The sequence below is a fragment of the Bufo bufo genome, chromosome 5 (assembly GCF_905171765.1).
Source record: "Bufo bufo chromosome 5, aBufBuf1.1, whole genome shotgun sequence".
NCBI classification, from domain to species: domain Eukaryota; kingdom Metazoa; phylum Chordata; class Amphibia; order Anura; family Bufonidae; genus Bufo; species Bufo bufo.
Window position 1 is genome coordinate 137651319 of NC_053393.1, and position 20202 is coordinate 137671520.

The following is a 20202-nucleotide window of genomic DNA, read 5'->3' on the forward strand; positions in this document are numbered from 1 at the left end:
TTGGGGTGTATTTTTACATATACCCATACTGTGTGTGAGAAATATCTCTGTAAATGACAACTTTTTCCATTTTTTTATACAAAGTTGTCAATTTACAGAGATATTTCTCTCACCCAGCATGGGTATATGTAAAAATACACCCCAAAACACATTGCCCTACTTCTCCTGAGTACGGCGATACCACATGTGTGACACTTTTTTGCAGCCAAGATGCGCGAAGGGGCCGAAAGTCCAACGAGTACCTTTTAGGAGGGCATTTTTAGGAATTTGGATTCCAGACTTCTTCTCACGCTTTAGGGCCCCTAAAATGCCAGGGCAGTATAAATACCACACAAGTGACCCCATTTTGGAAAGAAGACACCCCAAGGTATTCTGTGAGGGGCATGGCGAGTTCATAGAAGATTTTTTTTTTGGCACAAGTTAGCGGAAATTGATTTTTTTTTGTTTTTTCTCACAAAGTCTCCCTTTCCGCTAACTTGTGACAAAAAGTTCAATCTTTCATGGACTCAATATGCCCCACAGAAAATACCTTGGGGTGTCTTCTTTCCAAAATGGGGTCATTTGTGGGGTGTTTGTACTGCCCTGGCATTTAAGGGTCTCCGCAATCATTACATGTATGGCCAGTATTAGGAGTTTCTGCTATTCTCCTTAGGCCTCATGCACACGACCGTTGTTTGGGTCCGCATTTGAGCCGCCGTTTTGGATGCAGACCCATTCATTAATTTCATTTCTGCGCTTTGCGGACAAGAATAGGCATTTATATTGCCGGTGCCCGTTCCGTTCCGCAAATTGCGGAAATCAACATGGGCGACTTCCGTTTTTTGTGGATCCGCGGTTTGCGGACTGCAAAAAACGGCACGGTCGTGTGCATGAGGCCTTATATTAATCATACGGGTAATGAGATTTTTTTTTTCATTCAGCCTCTGGGCTGAAAGAAAAAATGAACAGCACAGATTTCTTCATTCGCATCGATCAATGTGGATGAAAAAATCTCTGCCAAAAAATGTGCAAAAAAAAACAAAACTGCGATCGCTAATAAAGATCCAAAAAGCTAAAAAGTGATCTTTATAGCGCCGTAGCGATTTTATGGTGTTTTTGCAGTGATCAGAAAAAAACAATTCTGACACTGCGGTGGGGCGGACTGAACGCAAGTGACCCTAATGTACTGATATAGATCTGATTGCGATCAGTCTTGATCACTTACAGATACTATATAGTACTAATGCTGATTAGTGACAGCGATGACGCTAGTCAGCGACTAATCAGTGACTGCGGTGGGCTGGGCGCTTATTACCTAACAAGTAGCTAACTAACTGGCGGTGATTAGGCCCCATTCACACGTCCGCAATTCTGTTCCGCATTTTGCAGAACGGAATTGCGGACCCATTAATTTCTATGGGGACAGACTTTGTCCCGCTCAGATCCGGAATTGCAGATCTGCACTTCCGGGTCCGCACTTCCATTCCGCAAAAATATAGAACATGTCCTATTTTTGTCCGCAATTGCGGACAAATAAAGGCATTTTCTAAATAGTTCTGGCAATGTGCGGATCTGCAAAATGCGGAAAGCACATTGCCGGTGTCCGTGTTTCGCGATCCTGTGAACGCGCGCTCCTGTGAGCGCGTTCGCAGGGAAATCTCGGGTCTCACCAGATGACGCCTATTGGCGTCATCGAGACCTGAGAGAGCCGCCGCACTCACGCCTTTCAGCGTTAGTGTGACGGCAAGCAGTTAAAGAAGTTTTCCAGGAGTTTGCTACTGACAACCTATTCTCAGGTATCTGAAATGTGGGGGTCTGATACCCAGGGCCTGCAATGATCAGCTGTTTGAGAAGGCACTGGTGTTTACCAAGCACAGGCCTGTAGGTTTTATAGCAGCTGTGCTCTGTATCGTGCTCAACCCCATTGAAGTGAATGATAAAAAATTATCACCATGATAAAAAAATAATAAAATGAAAGCTCTCTCCCCTCCTGTTTCCCAAGAGATACCCACTCAGCCAATCAATGGTTGAATAGATAAGGCAATGATTGGCTAACCAAACAGGCCTTGCATGTCAAGAGGAAGCACACACTAATTGGGGACCATAAAGCATCAGAATGGGAGCAGTGAGGGAGCAGTAATGTGAGTATTGATTTATTAAATTATAGGAAGCTTTTTAAAAAAATAACCCCTTGAAAGGATGCAGTGATTCTTTTCATTTTTCCATCTCCCCATTCTAAAAGTCACTTGTAGTTTTTATTGGCCCCCTTTTGCGGTACATACAACACCTTGTCTACTTTCTATTTCAGTTCTTAGATGGGATTAAACCTGGTATTGTTTTTTTTTTTTGTTGTTTTTTTTTTGCGTTGTTATAGATGCAACAATATTAATCATGTGTAGTCATTTCCCAAGATATATTTCGGTGGAATCGACCATTAGATTCAATTTGATCTGAATTAAAAGTGCCCCAATTACATATGACACTGTGAGGTTTCCTAGGACTTTATCTGACCCCTTTCAAGCTCTTTAACCAGCTACAGGCTCATGGTCCCTGGTGCAAGAGTTCAGCTTGGGCCCCCCCTTCCCTTCCCTTCGTGCTTTGCGGCCAGGGGATAGGGAAGCACATTGCCTTCATGCTGCCTGAGGCAAAAATTGAAACGGCACCTCCCCCCATGGCAAATTCCCTAACCCTTTCCCACCAGCCAAAGGTGTAACTTGACCAGCATGCACTTTCTTTAATACCGGTGTCTTCTTCTGTGGCAAAAGGGTCTTTGGGCCCCTTAAGGCTCCTGGGTCCGGTAACGACTGCTGCCTCTGCACACCCTATAGCTATGCCCCTGTCTTTAATGCAAATATGGCATTAGTAATGTCAATGTGACAGCAATATACAGTACAGACCAAAGGTTTGGACACACCTTCTCATTCAAAGAGTTTTCTTTATTTTCATGACTATGAAAATTGTAGATTCACACTGAAGGCATCAAAACTATGAATTAACACATGTGGAATTATATACATAACAAACAAGTGCGAAACAACTGAAAATATGTCATATTTTAGGTTCTTCAAAGTAGCCACCTTTTGCTTTGATTACTGCTTTGCACACTCTTGGCATTCTCTTGATGAGCTTCAAGAGGTAGTCCCCTGAAATGGTTTTCACTTCACAAGTGTGCCCTGTCAGGTTTAATAAGTGGGATTTCTTGCCTTATAAATGGGGTTGGGACCATCAGTGGCATTCAGGAGAAGTCAGGTGGATACACAGCTGATAGTCCTACTGAATAGACTGTTAGAATTTGTATTATGGCTAAAAAAAAGCAGCTAAGTAAAGAAAAACGAGTGGCCATCATTACTTTAAGAAATGAAGGTCAGTCAGTCAACCGAAAAATTGGGAAAACTTTGAAAGTAAGGGCTATTTGACCATGAAGGAGAGTGATGGGGTGCTGCGCTAGATGAGCTGGCCTCCACAGTCACCAGACCTGAACCCAATCGAGATGGTTTGGGGTGAGCTGGACCGCAGAGTGAGGGCAAAAGGGCCAACAAGTGCTAAGTATCTCTGGGAACTCCTTCGAGACTGTTGGAAGACCATTTCAGGGGACTACCTCTTGAAGCTCATCAAGAGAATGCCAAGAGTGTGCAAAGCAGTAATCAAAGCAAAAGGTGGCTACTTTGAAAAACCTAGAATATGGCATATTTTCAGTTGTTTCACACTTGTTTGTTATGTATATAATTCCACATGTGTTAATTCATAGTTTTGATGCCTTCATAGTCATGAAAATAAACAAATAATATAATTTTTTGCCACCCAGTGGTTGTGATGGGTTTTTCTCCCTGTTAATGGTTTGGTTAAAATGAATTAGCATAGAATTTGTGCAAAAAAAAAAAATCCTTAACCAAATTCAAGCAAAGATAAAGTGGACACATCTGTATATTACAGCAGACATCTACTGCAAATGGAATAGACATGGACTACACCATCCAAGAGACATAATAATACAGCATGATGCAAGAACTATCCATGGTTAAAGTGTACGTCTCATTATAATTATAAAAATAAAAAGTCAACCTGTGAGTCAACCTGTGAGACTCATGCTGTGAGAAAGAAAGCAGCTGACTGGTTAGAGCACACCGCAGTTATGATATTAAACCAGGAAAAACCATTCACTAATCACATTTATAAAGAGATAATGTATATTTACAAAAATTATGGAGAAAGTGAGTAAAGACCCAAAATATGCAGGTTAAAACGAACATTCTCGATGCCCTACATCTAATACACATCTACAGCTGTCACAGTCAACAATCTCAACTTTCCCTAGGACACTTTAAAGGGAATGTCATCAGTAAATGGCCTACTTTTTAAAATCAGGTTTATGTTAAACATATTTTAAAGAATTTTTGGGGATGCTATGTCACTATCTACAGTTGCAAGAAAAAGTATGTGAACCCTTTGGAATAATATAGATTTCTGCACAAATTGGTCGTAAAATGTGATCTGATCTTTATCTAAGTCACAACAATAGACAATCACAGTCTGCTTAAACTAATAACACACAAAGAATTAAATGTTACCATGCTTTTATTGAACACACCATGTAAATATTCACAATGCAGGTGGAAAAAGAATGTGAACCCCTAGACTAATGACATCTCCAAGAGCTAATTGGAGTGAGGTATCAGCCAACTGGAGTCCAATCAATGAGATGAGATTGGAGGTCTTGGTTACATCTGCCCTGCCCTATAAAACACACACACCAGTTCTGGGTTTGCTTTTCACAAGAAGCATTGCCTGATGTGAATGATGCCTCGCACAAAAGAGTTCTCAGAAGAACTACGATTAAGAATTGTTGACTTGCATAAAGCTGGAAAGGGTTATAAAAGTAGTTCCAAAAGCCTTGCTGTTCATCAGTCCATGGTAAGACAAATTGTCAATACATGGGGAAAGTTTAGCACTGCTGCTACTCTCCCTAGGAGTGGCCATCCTGTAAAGATGACTGCAAGAGCACAGCACAGACTGCTCAATGAGGTGAAAAAGAATCCTAGAGTGTCAGCTAAAGACTTACAAAAGTCTCTGGCATATGCTAAAATCCTTGTTAGCGAATCTACGATACGTAAAACACTAAACAAGAATGGATTTCATGGGGGGATACCACAGAGGAAGCCACTGCTGTAAAAAAAACAAAAAACATTGCTGCACGTTTACAGTTTGCACAAGAGCAACTGGATGTTCCACAACAGTACTGGAAAAATATTCTGTGGACAGATGAAACCAAAGTTGAGTTGTTTGGAAGAAACACACAACACTATGTGTGGAGAAAAAGAGGCACAGCACACCAACATCAAAACCTCATCCCAACTGTGTAGTATGGTGGTGGGGATGCTTTGCTGCATCAGGGCCTCGACGGATTGCTATCATCGAAGGAAGAATGAATTCCCAAGTTTATCAAGACATTTTGCAGGAGAACTTAAGGCCATATGTCCACCAGCTTAAGCTCAACAGAAGATGGATCTTTCAACAGGACAACGACCCAAAGCATAGAAGTAAATTAACAACAGAATGGCTTAAACAGCAGAAAATACGCCTTCTGGAGTGGCCCAGTCAGAGTCCTGACCTCAACCTGATTGAGATGCTGTGGCATGACCTCAATAAAGCGATTCACACCAGACAACCCAAGAATATTTCTGAACTGAAACAGTTCTGTAAAGAGAAATGGTCAAGAATTACTCCTGACCATTGTGCATGTCTGATCTGCAACTACAAGAAACGTTTGGTTGAAATTATTGCTGCCAAAGGAGGTTCAACCAGTTATTAAATCCAAGGGTTCACAAACTTTTTCCACCTGCACTGTGAATGTTTACATGGTGTGTTCAATAAAAACATCGTAACATTTAATTCTTTGTGTGTTATTAGTTTAAGCAGACTGTGATTGTCTATTGTTGTGACTTAGATGAAGATCAGATCACATTTTATGACTAATCTGTGCAGAAAACCATATAATTTCAAAGGGTTCACATACTTTTTCTTGCAACTGTATCTTAGCAACAACAACAAAGAAATTTAAACACACTACCCACCATTAACAATAAGCAATATCACAGCTTATCTACTCCCTTCTGACTTTTGCACAGGTCACAGAGCACATCTAGGAAAAATCTCCCATAGAAGTCCATGAGTCCTCTCCAGTTTATTGCGCCTATGGACCATGGTTTTTGCAGAAAAGCGTATCTTAACAACCGCTCAGGCAAGATTGTTCCCATAATCATGTGCACGGAATACAATATATATATATATATATATACACTCACCTAAAGAATTATTATGAACACCATACTAATACGGTGTTGGACCCCCTTTTGCCTTCAGAACTGCCTTAATTCTACGTGGCATTGATTCAACAAGGTGCTGATAGCATTCTTTAGAAATGTTGGCCCATATTGATAGGATAGCATCTTGCAGTTGATGGAGATTTGAGGGACGCACATCCAGGGCACGAAGCTCCCGTTCCACCACATCCCAAAGATGCTCTATTGGGTTTAAATCTGGTGACTGTGGGGGCCATTTTAGTACAGTGAACTCATTGTCATGTTCAAGAAACCAATTTGAAATGATTCGAGCTTTGTGACATGGTGGATTATCCTGCTGGAAATAGCCATCAGAGGATGGGTACATGGTGGTCATGAAGGGATGGACATGGTCAGAAACAATGCTCAGGTACAGTAGGTATTTTCGATATTGTATTTCTATCGCGAGCCCATCACGCTGGTGCTCGGCGCTGCAGCTTGTACTTGTCGTGCTGCCTATCCCCGAGACCATCCGCAATGGGCTTGCGATGCATTCTCAAACTGTTGTTGCTACATGTAACCACGGGGTGGCGCTGGACAAAAACCATTGTGTGCATGTTGGCTTTTGTTCAGTCCTCCTCTGAGACCCCGGTTCGATCCCAGCCAAATCAGCCTGAGCGGGACATACATACTGATGTATTATTGCATTATGGGGGACTACAAGTACCAGTTAGGGCATACTGCCAAGAGTGCACAAAGTCATTGGTTCCCTGCTGGTGGGGGCTTCACAGGAGACCGCTTCTACACACCTGCAGAGTAGCAGCAGAACGGTGCGAGTGATGCTTCACTTCCCTGTCAGGCGGAGTGATCTCCACCCGACAGGAGCTTCCTAGTCCCGGCTGGTCTGACGTCATGATGCAGAGGCTTGAAGAGAAGGTGCTGGCAAGAGTCAGGACCTGTAGCCAGAGCTCATTGTCTCAGTGTCTGCAAGTGAGGAATCACGTAGCTCATTTGCATAACAATGCCGTATTTAACACCTCCGTCTTAGATATGTGAAGTGGACTGCTTAATGCTTTGGGGGAGGGGGGGGGTGGGTTAAATAATTTACAATGCAAATTGTAATATAGCGCCTGGAGGGGGTGTCATGCACGCTTTGTTTTCTATTTGTCGTCACACTACAGTACTACTGTGGCTGCAGAAGAGTGTGTCAATTTCTTGGGCATATGAACAAGTCAAACTGCTGGTGGTCCAGCGGCAGCGTGTCAGCCTTGTAACACCTAGTGTCTAGGGTTCGATTCCCCTGTTAACTTTTTTTTTTTTTTTTTTTTTTTGTGTGTCTTTACTTAATAGAGTTCACTCCTGTATATTCGAGTACAGTCTGTACAGTACCTATACTCCTGCAGCCCTCACTATTATGGAAAAAATTGAGCCACAGCACCTGTATTGTGTGATTATCATGATAATAATGATTATATAGAATGACAGAAAAATTCACCTTTAGGCTTTATTCACACAGTGCATGCTGCAGACATGCGTCTAGCACGCAGAGCTGTCTTTTACTGGCTTGGGGATGTTTAAAGTGTTGCATGCATCCCAATGCTGGCATCCCATTTATTTCTACTGAGACACACAGCCGCTATATCCCAATATGTCATGCGTGCGGGTCCCAGAATGCATGCAGGGTGCGTTCAGGGACCTGCACCAGCATGTCATATTGGGATAAAGTGGTTGTGTGTCTCAGTAGGAATAAATATGATACCAGCATTGTATAATAATAGTATAATTTTGTATTCTCCCAAAAAAAGCCAATAAAAGCTACATTTTAAAGATACCTGTACCTTTGAGTATGTGTGTGTTTTTTTTTATTTATGTTTAATGTGTACAGTTTTATTATGTATTCTCCACAAAAATCTAATAAAAGCTACATTTTAAAGATACCTATACCTTTGAGTATTTGTGTGTGTTTTTTTTTTTATTTATGTTTAATGTGTACAGTTTTATTATGTATTCTCCACAAAAAGCTAATAACATACAGTATTGTAATGTTGAATTACAATAGAATGATACTTGTGCTGTAGGCATACTCTGCCAGTTGGGGTTTGGAGCTAGTTTACAGGTACCCCCCATGGTGCCAATTCTCCTCCCTCCTTGGCTCTCAAGGTTGCAATGTGCATAGAGTGGGGGGAGGGAAACTGTAATTTAAGCTTGCTGATGGAGCCAGAGCTGTGAGAAAAAGGAAAACAAATTCTGTTACAGTACTGTAGCACTGAAAGGTGTCCCTCTCACCCACACCATCCAACAGCACAGAAAAATGGTACAGTACTGTACAGTACAGATCAGTGCACAATATTCTACTTTACTGAAGTTCAAACAAACACAAAAGGCAATAGTTTTTTTTCACATATAATGTATAGTTTATTTCTGCAGTGTTCACAGCACATTAACTACTGTACATTACATGCTACTGTATTATTTAACATTGTAACTCTTTATTGCAACTTTTTCCAAGGGCATTCTCGAGACATCCGTAGGAATTCATTAACTTTGTCCCTACAAGCTTGAACATTGTCCCCTAGGAATCTTTGGTGGACAAAGTCAAGAATGGTTGCTTTCAAATTTGCAGGGATTCCCGGTTTGTGATTATCCCCATCAAAATTAACCCTCTTGGTCCATTGCTGGTATTGCTCCCATGAGATTAAATGTTTCAAAACAAGCCGGGCCATATTCCCCGGTTTGTTGAGAGAATGCAGCACTATAAGGGCTGTATCCTCTTCGGTTATGACTGGGAGGGCATAGTCTGGCAATGGAGAGTGCTACAGTTGTGGCCTGCCTACAGTACTGTAACAGAATTTGTTTTCCTTTTTCTCACAGCTCTGGCTCCATCAGCAAGCTTAAATTACAGTTCCCCTCCCCCCACTCTATTCACATTGCAACCTTGAGAGCCAAGGAGGGAGGAGAATTGGCACCATGGGGGGTGCCTGTAAACTAGCTCCAAACCCCAACTGGCAGAGTATGCCTACAGCACAAGTATCATTCTATTGTAATTCAACATTACAATACTGTATGTTATTAGCTTTTTGTGGAGAATACATAATAAAACTGTACACATTAAACATAAATAAAAAAAAACACACACAAATACTCAAAGGTATAGGTATCTTTAAAATGTAGCTTTTATTAGATTTTTGTGGAGAATACATAATAAAACTGTACACATTAAACATAAATAAAAAAAAACACACACAAATACTCAAAGGTACAGGTATCTTTAAAATGTAGCTTTTATTGGCTTTTTTTGGGAGAATACAAAATTATACTATTATTATACAATGCTGGTATCATATTTATTCCTACTGAGACACACAACCACTTTATCCCAATATGACATGCTGGTGCAGGTCCCTGAACGCACCCTGCATGCATTCTGGGACCCGCACGCATGACATATTGGGATATAGCGGCTGTGTGTCTCAGTAGAAATAAATGGGATGCCAGCATTGGGATGCATGCAACACTTTAAACATCCCCAAGTCAGTAAAAGACAGCTCTGCGTGCTAGACGCATGTCTGCAGCATGCACTGTGTGAATAAAGCCTAAAGGTGAATTTTTCTGTCATTCTATATAATCATTATTATCATGATAATCACACAATACAGGTGCTGTGGCTCAATTTTTTCCATAATAGTGAGGGCTGCAGGAGTATAGGTACTGTACAGACTGTACTCGAATATACAGGAGTGAACTCTATTAAGTAAAGACACACAAAAAAAAAAAAGTTAACAGGGGAATCGAACCCTAGAAACTAGGTGTTACAAGGCTGACACGCTGCCGCTGGACCACCAGCAGTTTGACTTGTTCATATGCCCAAGAAATTGACACACTCTTCTGCAGCCACAGTAGTACTGTAGTGTGACGACAAATAGAAAACAAAGCGTGCATGACACCCCCTCCAGGCGCTATATTACAATTTGCATTGTAAATTATTTAACCCCCCCCCCCTCCTCCCCCAAAGCATTAAGCAGTCCACTTCACATATCTAAGACGGAGGTGTTAAATACGGCATTGTTATGCAAATGAGCTACGTGATTCCTCACTTGCAGACACTGAGACAATGAGCTCTGGCTACAGGTCCTGACTCTTGCCAGCACCTTCTCTTCAAGCCTCTGCATCATGACGTCAGACCAGCCGGGACTAGGAAGCTCCTGTCGGGTGGAGATCACTCCGCCTGACAGGGAAGTGAAGCATCACTCGCACCGTTCTGCTGCTACTCTGCAGGTGTGTAGAAGCGGTCTCCTGTGAAGCCCCCACCAGCAGGGAACCAATGACTTTGTGCACTCTTGGCAGTATGCCCTAACTGGGACTTGTAGTCCCCCATCCTCTATGAACCTAGTTCTCCTGTGAAGCCCCCACCAGCAGGGAACCTGCACTATAATGGATTTTGTGCGGTCTTGGCAGCACGCCTGCAAACTTACTTGTGAATTTTCAATTCTATGACCATAATCAGCCAGCACCATGGCATGTTTGTCACATTGTGATAATGCAGCTCACATTAGAACTGCCAGCACCGCTTGTTCATATATTAATAAAAGCAGTATGCCACACTAATCTCCAGCTTTGCAGCTGTAGTATTACTGCAACTGATTGGTGCCACTGTATCAGGTAAAGCGGAATTGAACAGTAGTTGTCCCTGTACTGACTGCACCCATCCCTCAGACACTGCCATCATAATGTGAGAGAAGATGTACCAAAAGAGTCCACCACCACCACCCCCCCCCCCCCCCCCCCCAAAATACCAGGAAGAGTCCCTCGGCACATTTGCGCAAGCAGAGGAGATTTCCAGTGATTTTGCAAAGATTTTTTCCATAATAGTGAGGGCTGCAGGAGTATAGGTACTGTACAGACTGTACTCGAATATACAGGAGTGAACTCTATTAAGTAAAGACACACAAAAAAAAAAAAAAAAAAGTTAACAGGGGAATCAAACCCTAGACACTAGGTGTTACAAGGCTGACACGCTGCCACTGGACCACCAGCAGTTTGACTTGTTCATATGCCCAAGAAATTGACACACTCTTCTGCAGCCACAGTAGTACTGTAGTGTGACGACAAATAGAAAACAAAGCGTGCATGACACCTAGCGGTGAAAGTGATTTAGGCAGGAATCCAGAGGGAAAAAAAAAATGAATGAGCGACACAGCTCGGTGCTGTCTCACCCGACAGGGCTCACAGAGGGTCAATATCGCCGATGCAAACCCAGTTTTATGCACAATCTCGCGATCACCTACTGTAGCCCGTGGCATTTAAACGATGCCCAATTGGCACTAAGGGGCCTAAAGTGTGCCCAGAAAACATCCCCCACACCATTACACCACCACCACCAGCCTGCACAGTGGTAACAAGGCATGATGGATACATGTTCTCATTCTGTTTACGCCAAATTCGGACTCTACCATTTGAATGTCTCAACAGAAATCGAGACTCATCAGACCAGGCAACATTTTTCCAGTCTTCAACAGTCCAATTTTGGTGAGCTCGTGCAAATTGGAGCCTCTTTTTCCTATTTGTAGTGGAGATGAGTGGTACCCGGTGGGGTCTTCTGCTGTTGTAGCCCATCCGCCTCAAGGTTGTGCGTGTTGTGGCTTCACAAATGCTTTGCTGCATACCTCGGTTGTAACGAGTGGTTATTTCAGTCAACGTTGCTCTTCTATCAGCTTGAATCAGTCGGCCCATTCTCCTCTGACCTCTAGCATCCACAAGGCATTTTCGCCCACAGGACTGCCGCATACTGGATGTTTTTCCCTTTTCACACCATTCTTTGTAAACCCAAGAAATGGTTGTGCGTGAAAATCCCAGTAACTGAGCAGATTGTGAGATACTCGGACCGGCCCGTCTTGCACCAACAACCATGCCACGCTCAAAATTGCTTAAATCACCTTTCTTTCCCATTCTGACATTCAGTTTGGAGTTCAGGAGATTGTCTTGACCAGGACCACCCCCCTAAATGCATTGAAGCAACTGCCATGTGATTGGTTGACTAAATAATTGCATTAATGAGAAATAGAACAGGTGTTCCTAATAATTCTTTAGGTGAGTGTATAAAGAAGGACATATATATGTGCGTATGTAAGTATGTTCCGCGATCACTCAAAAATGCAATCAGCGATTTCAATGAAACTTGGTATACACATCCCTTGCTGCCTGTAAAGAAAAAATCTTGTGGGGGTTACAGCTCTCTAGGACATACCGTTCCTGAGATATTCCCAAAAAATTACCTGCATTAGCCAATACAAGCCTGCAAGTCTTTCTCTTCATATGCCAACTGCCATACACATGGTCACATGTCCCTTATCAGTCAATAGAAGCTCGCATGCCCTTAGTCTCCACATACACACAGTTTTACTCCAGGTTTCCATAACAACCCAGCCATTTTTCTTCACTGCTATAGGTCAGCTTTAGGCTAGGGCTACACAACGACAATCAGTCGCACGACACATAGGGCACAACTACACTGCTACATGTGCCGTGGAACATTAATGTCGCACCAATGTCGCGCGACAATTTTTATAATGATAGTCTATGGTGTTGCACTGCGACATAAGACATGCTGCAACTGCGATGCGACAATCGTAGAAAAGTCCATCTTGGATGGATTTTTTGGAACTGTCGTGTCGCAGTCGCAGCATGTCACATGTCGCATTGCAACACCATAGCCTATCATTATAAAAATTGTTGAGACCAAATGTTGCACGACACATGTCATCATGTAGCCCTAGCATTAAGGGGGCAGGGTGCTGTGGAGGTAACTTTTAAAGGGGCAGGCACTGTGGAGGTCACTGTTAAAGGGCCGGACACTGTGGAGGTCACTGTTAAGGGGGCAGGGGGCACTATTAAAGGGGCAACTGCTGTGGAGGTCACTGTTAAGGCAGCAGGGTACTGTGGAGTTCAGTGCTAAGGGGGCGGGCCCCTGAGGAGGTCACTGTCAAGGGAGTGGGGTGCTGTGAAACTCACTGTTAAAGTTTCAGGCTGCTGTGAAGGTCAAAGTTAATGGGAAGGGGCTGCTGTGGAGGTCCCATTTTAAAGTGGTGGGGCACTGTGTGTGGGGGGCAGTCTTAAGGGGTGGGGGACTGTGGAGTTCACTGTTAAAGAGGCGGGGTGCTGTAGAGGTCACTGTTATGGGGGATACTGTCGATATCTTTTGACGACATACACAAACATTAAATGAAATAGATGAAATATACCCGTACGAAGCCGGATCTTTCTGCTAGTCTGCATTAAAAACTGATTTGAAAAAAAGCATGTGTATTGCTCACTGGTTTTAACTGGCAAAAAATATATGTGACACATTCTCTTTAAATGTACCAAATGTACAACCGTGATGATTTTTGCAGTAAGAATTGCTTTTAACACCCCTGAAAATTCACCTGTCACTGTACAGTGCTAAAAATAAGTAGCTCTCCAAAGACAGTTCTGTAAAGCTTGGGACTGTCCCAAAAAATTAAGGGCAGACGGCCATTTTTGCTTCTTGAACAGTATTCTGGAAGCAGGTACAGTTTAATGATATAACATAACACAAGGGTTGGTAACCGTAAGCTACAATACTATCGCCAAGTACCAGAATCCAGCCTCTCGTTTACAGTAACAGTTCCATAAAACCATTACATTATTTTAATGTGGAAACGTGGACATAATAGGCTATTTACTTCTTTTCTCCTGTGAATTCTTTCCGTTTAGTCACGTTTTGGGCACTTAAATCTCCATCATTGCCTTATCTCCTTGAACAGAGTGATTTCTTAAAGAAAGATCTTATTGTTGAAAAACTAGAGCCTGTAATATGTTTCTTTCTTATGTCTGCCCTTTATAACTGCAAACAATGACATTTTAGAAGAGCACTCAACCTATAAATCATCACACAAACCTTATGCCCTCCTTGATAATTCAATTGAAGGAGTGCAAACTAATAAGGTAATTAAATCTTTGTGTGGCTTTTCCTTTGAAAGATAGAAAGCAGCTGAAATGAAGGCTATTCATATTAAAGGACTTTATATAAAAAAAATAAAAAAAATTTTTTAATTTTTTTAAGCGTATAAGCCTTCACAGTTGTTATCTAATAAATTGGCAAATTACTGTCACATTCTGCTTTGTAAATATCAGCAAACTCAATGAAGACAGAATTAGAGCTCCTTCTCCGATATATTATTTATCTGCAGTTTTATTTGCAATAATACTTATTTCACATAAATGTCAGGCACAGCAGAAAAACTGGAAACAAGCCTTTTAAAACCAAGTAATACTCCAGGTAATTAGAGCTACAGCATATTTCAACTTTCTTTTGAATTCGCTTTTTCTCAATCTCATTTTAATACTGCACGTACAGCAGTACACATAGGTTTCAAAGGCTTTAAATTTTTATTTCAGACATACACAGAAAAATCCCATCAGCAACACAGTAAGTACTGTCATTCAACTGAGCGCTATCACTAAAATGTGCCTAACCATACAGTGTATGACTGGCTCACTTATGTTCCACTATAGGGCAATTGAAAATGAGGAAGCCCCAGAGCATTTATATCAGAAATTGGGCAGAAGTTATACACAGATGGATCAAGACAGAAATTTGCCACATCAATTTTTTCATCTTACCTGTGATCAGTTTAAAGCGCATTTGCAGCCATGAAACTGGCTGACCTGTTGCATGTGCTCTTGGCAGCTGACGGCATCTCTGTTGGTCTCATGTTCATATGTGCCCGCATTGCTGAGAAAAAGGAAGTTTTAATGTATGCAAATGAGCCTCTAGGAGCAACGGGGGCCATTACACCTAGAGGTTCTGCTCTCTCTGCAACTGCCCACTCCACTTTGATTGACATGGCCAGGCAGAGTAAACATCACCACACCTGTCAATCACAGTGCAGAGGGTGTGGCAGTTGCAGAGAGAGCAGGGCCTCTAGGTTTAACAGTAATGCCACCATTGCTCCTAGAGGCTCATTTGCATATATTAAAACATCATTTTTCTAAGCATTCTGGGCAAATATGAACATAAGACCAACACCGATGCCGTCAGCTGTCAAGCGCACATGTAACAGGTCAGTCAGCTTCATAGGTACAGATCTGCTGACAGGTGCCCTCTAACTAAAACTATTAAATAATGTGTGATCTGTTTACCTAGAGCAATTAGTTCATTTGTAATAAGTTTGAATATTTCGTAATATTTTATCATTATAGACTATTTTTTAGTCACTAACTCATGTGAGTCCTGGTATGAAAGGTTGGGGGTTGTCCCCATGATAGTAATGCATATGAGATGTTTTGATAATGAATTTAATATGACTAATGAACAATCCAGAAAAGAGCTTTTGGACCTTTGGCCAGTAATACGCTGAGAGAAGACTTAAAGGTGTTATCCAGGATATTTCTTACTTAATCCCTCCAAGTCTGTGACCTGTGAAGAGAAACATATCCACCACTGCTTGATTCCAGATCTCTCTGGTTCTCATCTGTCAACATCTACATGGATGTGGTCACATGCATTGTTGCAGTCAATGGCTGGCCTCAGCAGTGATGAGTCCCCAAGCGGCATGTGACTCAGCAGTGAAGTGCGTTGTACACAGTCTGGGACCCAGGTAGCTGCAATCGAGTGTCGGGAAGCAGGTAAGCATGCCCCTCTCGCTGGGTGGATTAAAATATAAAATAAAAATCCTGGATGACCACTTTAAAGTGTAACTGTCTTCTTAGCATTTCTAAGGAGAGTCTATCTTCAGTCTTTAGAGTTTTACTGAGCGCTGAAGACGCCCATGTGTAACACGTCAGATAGGCAGGGTGATAGGTAGTGATAGTAAGAGACCGGGGTAGTGACAAGAGGCGGCTGGGAGCCTCTTCATGTTACACATAGACATCTTCTGCAGACTGAAGACTGAAGACAGGCTCTCCTTAGCAACGCCTTTAGATTTTTGCTAAGTAGACTCTTTACACCATGTTTTCAAGAATAGAGAAACATCTTAATTAAGAATATTACAAAACCATTTAACAATCCTGTCCCTACACAATATTAAAAATAAACTGTAATGCCAATTAGACTGTAACAGCGAGATTTCTTAAAACTGTTGCAAAGTAAAACTGGCTTAGCTGCTCATAACAAGCAATTAAATTGATCATTTTATTTTCTAAAGGAGCTGTGAAAAATGAAAGGTGGAATCTGATTGGTTGCTATGGGCAACTAAGTCATTTTCCTTAGCACCAGTTTTGAGAAATCTCCCCCTTTGTGTCTTTTCTTTGTGCACCCACTAAGCCCCTGCCCAATGCACCTATTAAACACACATCTATACTCATGTGAAGAGTGGGAGAGAATGTAAGCAACAACAGGACTCAAACGATGGCTCTTTTTGACTGCATAGACTCAGCATTTGAGACGTGTCTGATTGATCTCAAGCACCTTAATTAGTGTCATGCAGTGTAAACGCTGAGTAGGTGTTATGGTGTACAGTATGTGGCTGGATCTTGTGACCTGTGTTACAGGAACAATAGATTAGAGGTCCTATTTTCCTCAATCTAATGGAGGGAAGCATAATAAACAGATTACTCTGTTAAAAGGTCATCTTAATTTCTATTTTTGGTAATCTCTTCCTTGTGTGAAAAATTATAACTACATCTATATAAGCATGATGCAGAAGCTGAAATCGGATGTATAGTACTCTCTCTTAATCACATTATCAAATTATCCAATTTGTCTTTAAGGCTGGACATTTTTCAGCACTTTCGTGGTTTTAGTGGTTTTTCTTGCATCTATGTTTTTTTTTTTTTGCTGATAGAAGGTGAGCTCACTGTTTTAGCTGAAATTTTATGAGAATTTTAAAATACAAGCACTTTTTGGCTAGTGATGTCTTTCTGTAATGGGTGGGTTTGTTTGTCTCTCAGTTTTTTTTAACATCTTAGTGACCACCAATATGCCTTTTTACAGTGGTCACTAAGGGGCCTTAGGCTGTGCAGCTACCTTTTCACGACGACCCTAAGTGCTGCACAGGGGAGGTCCGCGCTCCTGCTCTAACAGCCTGGACTGGCAGGACTGCCAATCTGGGCCATTTAACCCTCTACAAGCTCTGATCTCTCTGCAACTGTCCCACCCTCTGTACATGCAGCATATACGTGACCATGCCTGCCATTATAGACATGGAATGAAGACAGATGCCTTCAGCTGCCAAGTGAACATGCAGCAGGTCAACTAGTTTCATAGGTACAAATCTGCTGACAGATGCCCTTTAAAAATGTAGCATGTTTAAACAATGGAGTTTTCTTTTAGCTGTTGTTTCTTTTTCTATAGGTAAAAAAAACTAACTGAAAACAACAGCATTCTGCCACTTGTTTTGAAAAAAAAAGTTCTAAAAACTGCATAAAAACTACAAAACTACATAAAAGACGCCAGACCTGATTCTTGTATGTAGGGCTCCTAAATATAATGTTAACCATTGCTACACAATCCCACTAATGAAATATTTACCCAGTTATCGCAAGTTAGACTGCAGAAGGAATTATCTCTGGAAGGTGCAGAAAGCTTAACTTTCCCTTAATGTTCTTATCTTGCTGGACCTCATGCATGACATTAATTGTAGTTAGTTCAACCTACTGCCTGTGATACTACCAATTTTAATTGGTGATTAGCTCAGTACCACTGTGTGTGCTCTCAGGGTATGATATCTGAAAACAATCTTTTAGAGAGTAGTTGGGTCATTAACTTTCAATCAGATTCCCCTTGTGAATCAGGAATGTTCTTTGAGCTGTGAAACCTCAACTCAAGATAGTCCTGCCTTACCTTTCCTCTTATTTTGGGTTATCCTGAGATGAAAATCATGTGACCAACTTTGAAAAATAAAATAATAAAGGTTTTCGTTTTTTTTCAAAGTTGGTCATCTTGCGCCATTCATGGGCATCTTGGGGTATCGCAAGCCAAGAAGAACAGTAATAAATGCAACATCGGTGTACTAGTAAATGCCAATACATGCAATGGGGATACTGTGAAATGGATATATTTTATTTTGATCTGCTTTAAAAGGGTTGTCCGACAAGAAATATTTTACAGTTTTCCAACCAGCACTTGGATCTGAATACGTTTGTACAGTAATTTAGCATAGCCACTGAGATACTCAATTAAATGTATTTGTCTAGAGCCACCTCCTGTTTTTTTTATTTCTTAGTCTAGCTCATTGAGATAGCTGCACATGCTCAGTTTTATCTTTCAACTGCCTCATGAGTTCTGATATGGAGAGAGCTGCAGCAGAATGGACCACCCCCGAGCTGAGGCAGAAAAGACACTTCCCATGAGCTGTCACCTTGATATAAATCTAGCAGAACAATGAATGTAGAGATATCTGGATCCATGTGAGGCACAGGGTTGGTTCTAGCTTTGTTAGAAATAGATTGTTATGTACTATACAATGTCTGATTTTCATTACATTACATAACTCAACGGGATAACACCTTTAAAGACCACAAATGTCCTATTTTAACAACCTTAACCCTATTGTTTTGGAATATCAATTCCCTCCCAATATCAGGGAGCATATTCCCCCCCCCATGTACTTCTTACTAGTGTTGATCGAGCACCAAAGTGCTTGGGTGCTCTGGCCGAACACATCGGGATGCATAATGGAAGTCAATGGGAGAAACAAACCAATAAACCAGGCACCCTCTGCTCTGAAGACGGGAGGGTGCCTGGTTCATAGAAAAAGGTCAGACATTGATGGAAATACCACCGAAATGGTTTGGGAACAGTGTGGGGAGGATGTCTGAATGCATCTTGGACTCCCAAGTCGCTGCTGGAAACTATTTTGTCCGAGTAGTATGCCACTTTCACAGACTGACACTATTATGCACAAAACCAAAGATAAAATTGATTTTAGAGGAAAAATTGTTAGGAACATTCTTTCCTGTATATTTACTTGTATATAAAGTGCAAGTGCTGCCAAAAATTACAAAGAAGAGGCACTCCGATACAACCTGTATATCACATAATGGAGGGCCTCATTCATATTGTGGTACAATTGTTCAGGTAGTGGGACTCCTACACTTATGAAGCCTGTGCACTAAGTGAAAGGGCTTCCAAAAATTACAAGGAATTTGAGGTACAGGCCTGCTGGAGAGCTGACCCTGTAAAACATTATATGAGAGGGCCTGCAGGTGAGCTGGCCCTCTAAAAGATTGTAGTTAAGGGAATGCTGGTGAGCTGACCCTCTAAAACATTATATGCGAGGGCCTGCAGGTGAGCTGACCCTGTAAAAGATTTTAGGTGAGGGACTGCTGGTGAGCTGACCCTGTAAAACATTACATGCGAGGGCCTGCAGGTGAGCTGACCCTCTAAAAGATTGTAGGTGAGGGTCTGTAGGTGAGCTGACCCTCTAAAACATTATATGTGTGGGCCTGCAGGTGAGCTGACCCTGTAAAAGATTGTAGGTGAGGGCCTGCTGGTGAGTTGACACTTTAAAAAATTATATGCCAGGGCCTGCAGGTGAGCTGACCCTTTAAAACATTATATGCGTGGGCCTGCAGGTGAGCTGACCCTGTTAAAGCTTGTAGGTTAGGGCCTGCTGGTGAGCTGACTTTCTAAAAATTATATGCTACGGCCTGCAGGTGAGCTGACGATGTAAAACATTATAGGTGAGGGCCTGCTGGCGATCGGACCATCTAAAAAATTATATGCGAGGGCCTGCTGGTTAGCTGACCTTGTAAAACATTATATGCAAGGGCCTGTAGGTGATCTGACCCAGTAAAATATCATAGATGAGGGCCTGCTGGCGATCGGACCCTCAAAAAAATTATATGTGAGGGCCTGCTGGTTAGCTGACCTTGTAAAACATTACATGCAAGGGCCTGCAGGTGAGCTGACCCTGTAAAATATCATAGATGAGGGCCTGCTGGCGATCGGACACTCTAAAAAATTATATGAGAGGGTCTGCAGGTT